Raw genomic sequence first — 6,139 nt, 5'->3', positions numbered from 1 at the left:
TGCCTTTCACTATTCGCCACTGCTCAGTAATTATCCCTCTGATAATTAAATTAAAAACAAAACTGTAGATCTTTAATGGCCCTCGCAGGCAAAACCAATTTTGGCTAAAGGTCTGTTGCCAACAAATCTGGTTTGACCCTGAGCAAAAACAGGTTTCCTACCTGTAACTGATGATCTTCGAGTGGTCATCTGTGCAGTCACACTGATGGGGAGAAGGCGCTTTGAGAGGGCTGGAGACAAGATTTCTTTATGTTCACCTTTAATCCGAGCTGCTGTAGGAGAGACAGAGTGATGGAAATATGCTGCAGGAGCCTGGTCTCCGACTCGGCCACCAGTAGCCAGTCGTCGATGTACGGGTAGATCGCTATACCCTTCAGTCTGAGATGAGCCGCTACCACTACCATTGTCTTTGTGAACACCCTGGGGGCTGTTGACAGGCCGAATGGTAGGGCCCTGTACTGGTAGTGCATAGTCCCGATGGCGAACCGGAGGAATTTCCTGTGGGATGGATGGATGCTTATATGGAAGTAAGCATCCTGCAGGTCTAAGGTGACCATCCAATCCCCCGGATTCAGCAACTGAAGTATGTAGGGTAGTGACGTCATCCGGAACTTCTGATGCGGTATGTACAAGTTGAGGCCCCGAAGATCCATGATGGGACGTAGGCCCCCATCCCTCTTTGGGACTGTAAAATAACGGGAGTAGAACCCCAGTCTCAGCTGGTCCAACGGGACCGGTTCTATGGCCTCTTTTTGGACCAGGTCGTTCACCTCCTCTTGAAGCGCTGGCGACGGGGTGGTGGAAACGAATGTTGGAAACTCCGGTTCCTCTTGAAATTCTATTAGATAGCCCAGCCGGACTATCGACAGCACCCACTGGTCCATTGTTATTGTGGACCACGCCTGGCGAAAAGGCCAGAGCCAGGTGCAGTCCGAAAACGAAGAAGGGTGGGGGGAACATGGGAAAATACAGTCAAAGGCCCTGCTTGGGCTGCCTGCTCCCCTTCTGGCGAGATGACTGCGAAGAAGTTGGGGAGTACTTGGACTTGTTGCCGTACTGTGGCTTAGTGAAAGGAACCGTAGTCTTGGGTCTCTATTGTTGTTCCCCCGACTGCTTGGGAAAGGGCTTTTTGCTCCAAGGTCGTAACCAAGGGCGCTTGCTCTGTTGTCTGGACGCAGCTGGGACCCCTAGGTTTCTGGAAGTGCGGATGCTTTTATCCAATTCCTGCAAGACTGTGTCAGTATTTCAGCTGAACAGTCCCTTCTTGTCAAAGGGCAGATCCTCGATGTATGCCTGGGTATCAGCCTGCAGGGCTGTGGATCTGAGCCACGAGTGTCTCCGCAACGTTTATTTTATTTATTTATCTGAGATTTATATCCCGCCCTTCCCACTAGGTGGCTCAGGGCGGCTTACAACATGTAAAACTAACATAAGATATAAAATTAAGCATTAAAATTAACATTACATAATTTATAGTTAAAAATCTAAACATTTGTTATATACATAAAACATAAAATCATTCAGCAGTCTTAAGCTACGCTCAATTCAAATTCGATGTTCAGTGTTCAGTACTCTATGCCGGTTGGTTGTGGGCCAGCCGTGACTGCTGTGGTGAGGGTCTTTGCTCCGATGTCGCCAGCATGTCTAGCAGAGTTCAGCTGCTGCTTGGCCAATGTCATGCCTTCATTCTGGAGCTCCCAGATAGCACTCTTGGTCTGGTCCAACAACGTGGATAGCTGGTCCCACAAGGCGTATTGGTAACGCCCCATACATGCGGCATAGTTGGCTACCTTCAGGCCCAGTGCCCCCGCCGAATAGACCCGACGGCCCAGACCATCAAGCTTTTTACCTTCTTTGTCTGGGGGAGTAGCATGGGTCTTTCGTGCCTTAGACAACGATGCCACAACCACAGAGTTAGGTTTGGGGTGGTTAAATAAGAAGTCGGCTGTAGACTCCTGCACCCGGTACATGTGATCAAGCCTGCGTGAGGATATAGGCGTTGACGCAGGCTTGTCCCAGGAAGCCTTGGCTGTGTGCAGTAGCACCGTTGTCAGGGGAAGAGCGACCGCTGAGGACGTATCCCTTTGCACGATGTCAAACACACTGTCCGTGATGACAGGTTGTGGTTGTACCCTCGAAAGGGATAAGGATTGTGCCATCCTCTTTATTAAGTCTCCATAAGCCTTTAGGTTCTCTGAAGGGGAAATGGGTTGGTCCTCGCCGACCTTGTTGGATGAGCGTTCTTCCGGGGAGGACTGTGCCTGCTCCTCCAGTGCCGATTCCCCTGAGGACCTCGGAGAGCCTTCGGGAGATTCCGATTGCTCAGAAGGGTGAGAAGGTCGGTCCCGACCCCGATCCGGGGTTCAAACCTGCTGGACTGGAGGTGGAGGAGATGGTTTCTTCTTGAGAGGCTCTTCCACCAGGGGCTTCGATATCGATGCCGATGGGGCACGCTTCTGCGGTCGGTATGAGGTCCGTGATCGATATGACGCCTCCGAGCACTGGTCCCACTCAGATTGCCTGGGAGGGAACCAAGGAAACATAGACGGCATTGGGCAGGAACCATACAAATACTGCCATTGACGTTGGTCCCATGGCAGCGGAGGTGGCGCCCTTTGCCCTGGGGAGTTGTCGTGACGTCTCCTGGGGGATTGGTCCTCTGGTGAGCTGTCTCTCGATACCCGCAGGTCCCGTAGATGTCGAGGGCTCCAGGACCTGTCGCGATGCGAGCTGCCCGAGCGATCCCTTCGCACTGGTTCGCGTCTCAGAACGAGGGGGGAAACCCTGTAAGGGCTTCGAGATTGATCCCTCTGGACTCTGTCGGGGCAATCCTGAGAGCTGCTGTTTTCTAGCTGCACGAGGTCCGAAGGACTCTCCTCTCTCCCCGACCTTTGGGCTGGGTCCAGGTCGTGGTCGAGTCCGACGAAATCGTGATTTGCGTCAACATCGACTGTAGCATCGGTGGACTCTGCTGACGACGTAGAGAGGCAAGGAGTTTTAGCGGCGGAACGATGAGGGCTGTCGGTTCCGGTGGGGAACTCGGTGAGGAGCGAGAAGCGGGTTTGGCATGTTTCAGCTTATCCGCCTTCTTCTTCTTCTTCGGCTCCGAAGAAGCTCCTTTATCCTCCTTAGACCTCTTCGCTGGTGTAGAAGCATCCGATCTCGAGGCCGAGCCCGCTCTTTTTAGGGGGCGATCGGCGTCGGAGGAGGTCTTGTCGGTATTGATCATCGACATCGAGGATTTTGGCGCGCTTTCTGATGACGCCGCCATCTTACGAGGAGACAGCGCTTGTTCCATCAAGGCTGCAGCGAGGCAAGCCGCTCGATTTTTCCTCGTCTGCCTAGAGAATCTAGCACAGTGAGCACACGAATCCGGCTTATGCGCTTCTCCCAGGCACAACAGGCACAGGGTGTGGCCGTCCGGAGGGGCGATTTTGCTGCCACACTTCCTGCACCGCTTGAAGAATCCCCAGCGCTTTTCCATACGCGGAAGGCGCGGGGTTGAGGGGGAGAAAAGGGGGGGGGAAGGGAACTAGAAACGGGAAAAATAACAAACGCCCTGTTTCTCCCCACTCACGAAAGAAGGTTAAGTAAGTCAAAGTCACTAGAAATCTCTCACGGAAATCCAACGAACAAATTGAAGAAATCCACCGACCGTTGCGAAGATCGACTGATCTCAGCGGTGGTCAGAAGAGAACTGGCGGGATGTCCGCTCCTGTCCTGGTGAGCATGTGCAGGGAAGGGGAGTGCCTGTGCACCGGGACGGGGGCGCGGAAATCTGCGGCTTTGAAGTTACCGATCGTGATCGGCGCCGGCGCCTTCTCCCCATCAGTTTGATGCACAGAGACCACGAAGAAGATCAGGTTAGTGTTATGAGCCAATATGTAAATGATTAGTTATATTGTGATTAGGTTCTATAAGGCAGATTAGGTTCTATAAAGCATGCATGGACTTCGCTGCAATTTTGCAAGCTGCTTTTTTGACAGATCGATAGGCACATTTGTATGTGGCGTTTATTGTTTACATCTGTTCTTCCTAGTATTATATAAGATTGGATCACTGCCCTCCCTTTTCCTTTTCCTGATTCAGATTGACAGATTTTACCTTGTATAAAATAAAATACTTTAAATGAAACAAAACCTCAGAAGAATACAGTGCCTGTGTCACTTTATCATATTTGCCAGAAAAATATAATTTCTGCAAGACATTTAATAAGAGTTGTTTTCAGAACAGGATAAATTATTCAATGTCCAATATCAATGTCAGTGTGCCAACATGTATTCCCACTTCTTTCAAAAACCAAAAATTCAGTCTTAAGAGTTACAGCCTTGTAAGTCCATTGAAGTCTGTGAACTTAGAATGTGTAATTCTGTTTAGGATGGCCCCAGCTTTTTTGTAGAAAAAGCCCTGCAGGAACTCACTTGCATATTAGGCCACACCCCCTGACACCAAGCCAAACTGTGTTCCTGCTTTTAAAAAAGCCCTGGATGGCACTATTAGTTGGTTACAAAGCTGACACTAAATTAGAAAAAGCTTTAATTAAGGAGCTGGGAACCCCAAATTCTCGGAAGTAGAGCTAAATCTCATTTACCTTTTGATACTTTTCTAGACATCAATCTGTAAAAGCACATTTTGAATATAATTGAATATATGACTTGAAGACAAATTCAAGTCATATCACTTTTGCCACTACATCTAGTTAAATTGGCATGGTTTAAAATATCAGGATATAACTTGAAAACACAAATGGTGTAACAAAAAATGTCTAGTCTTAGGCTCTTCTATTTGTTATATTGTGATTAGGTTCTATAAAGCAGATTAAGATTGCTCACCAGATTGTTCCGGGATTGAAATTGTGTTCTTTTTCATTTCCCCCCCTTTGTGTGACAACAGCACAAACCAGGGATTAACAACAGTTACACAGTCCACAATGGTCCATGGTTGTATCTAGGTTACATTGGTTCCTGCTCCAAGACATCACCAGGTCCTGCTATAGCAACTGTAGTGTCCTGGCTCACTACAGTGGGAATCCCAGATGTTTCATGGGGGTGGGGGAAATAGGAAGATTGTGGATGATGGGGTTGTGGTTCAGGACTGCTATAAATGGCTGGTCTCACCTGTCAATAGGTTTTCCATCTCATTGTAGTAAAGAGTCTGAATTGCTTCAGGAATCCTGAGAACAATGCTTGTAGACTAGTGGACTGTGGCATAGCTACCCTGTTTCAGGTCTCCTGTGTCATAATCTCAAATACAAATTTTTAATGCAGAAGTTCAAAAAGTTCATCTGTGCAACCTGATGTGCTGAATTACAAGATCATGAATATTCAGATACAAATCAGTCTTAAATGTGTTCCAGAACATGGGCATTATTTGTTTTTCTCCTTTAAAAGTGATAGCTATTGTTTGACCTGTGCATATGTCACAATTCCACATTAGCACAACATCCTAGAAATATCAAAGAAGAACGTGTGGTGTTAAAAGTATATAAGTGCCAAGTGAAGTTTTCACAGGGTGTGTGTGTATGGACACAGATGGAGAGAGTATGAAGGGATTTTTTTCCCCAGGATTGGGTAAGGATTTGAATACTCTTAATCAGGACAAACAGAATAAATGTGGGAAAATAAATACATTTTTAAGCTTTCTTCACTGCCCTAATAATGTATATTAATACTATAGCACAGTCAAAGATGTCTACATAAATTATCCAGTTATGTTCCCAAGGATTGGGGACTCTTGTGAAAAGTACAGCGTACAAGGTTGGAGTCTAGCAGAAACATCTTACTTTTGCCAGGACATTGGTTCTCAAAACAAACAAAATATACCCTACCACTTTGGAAATTCTTAGCACAATCCTTGGGTGACTGTCATTTATCTTCTCCCACTTGCCATACACTATTAGGGCAGCCCAAATGGATTAAGAATGGCTCACAAAAGACTACACAATGAGTTCACGGAAGGGACACAATTTCAGTGAGGAAGATGTCCTGATGCACAGCTCAGTCACCTAGCCACAACAAAAACACATAAACCCTAACCAATATATGAAAAGCAGAAAATGATAAAATGGCAATTTCAGAATCTAGAGGAAACAGCCTCATGTTAACAGAATAGGAAGAATTAAGGAGCAACTCACACAGAG

Source organism: Heteronotia binoei, chromosome 3 (genome assembly GCF_032191835.1).
Source record: "Heteronotia binoei isolate CCM8104 ecotype False Entrance Well chromosome 3, APGP_CSIRO_Hbin_v1, whole genome shotgun sequence".
Taxonomy (NCBI): Eukaryota; Metazoa; Chordata; class Lepidosauria; order Squamata; family Gekkonidae; genus Heteronotia; species Heteronotia binoei.
Note: the sequence above shows the minus strand (reverse complement) of the source record.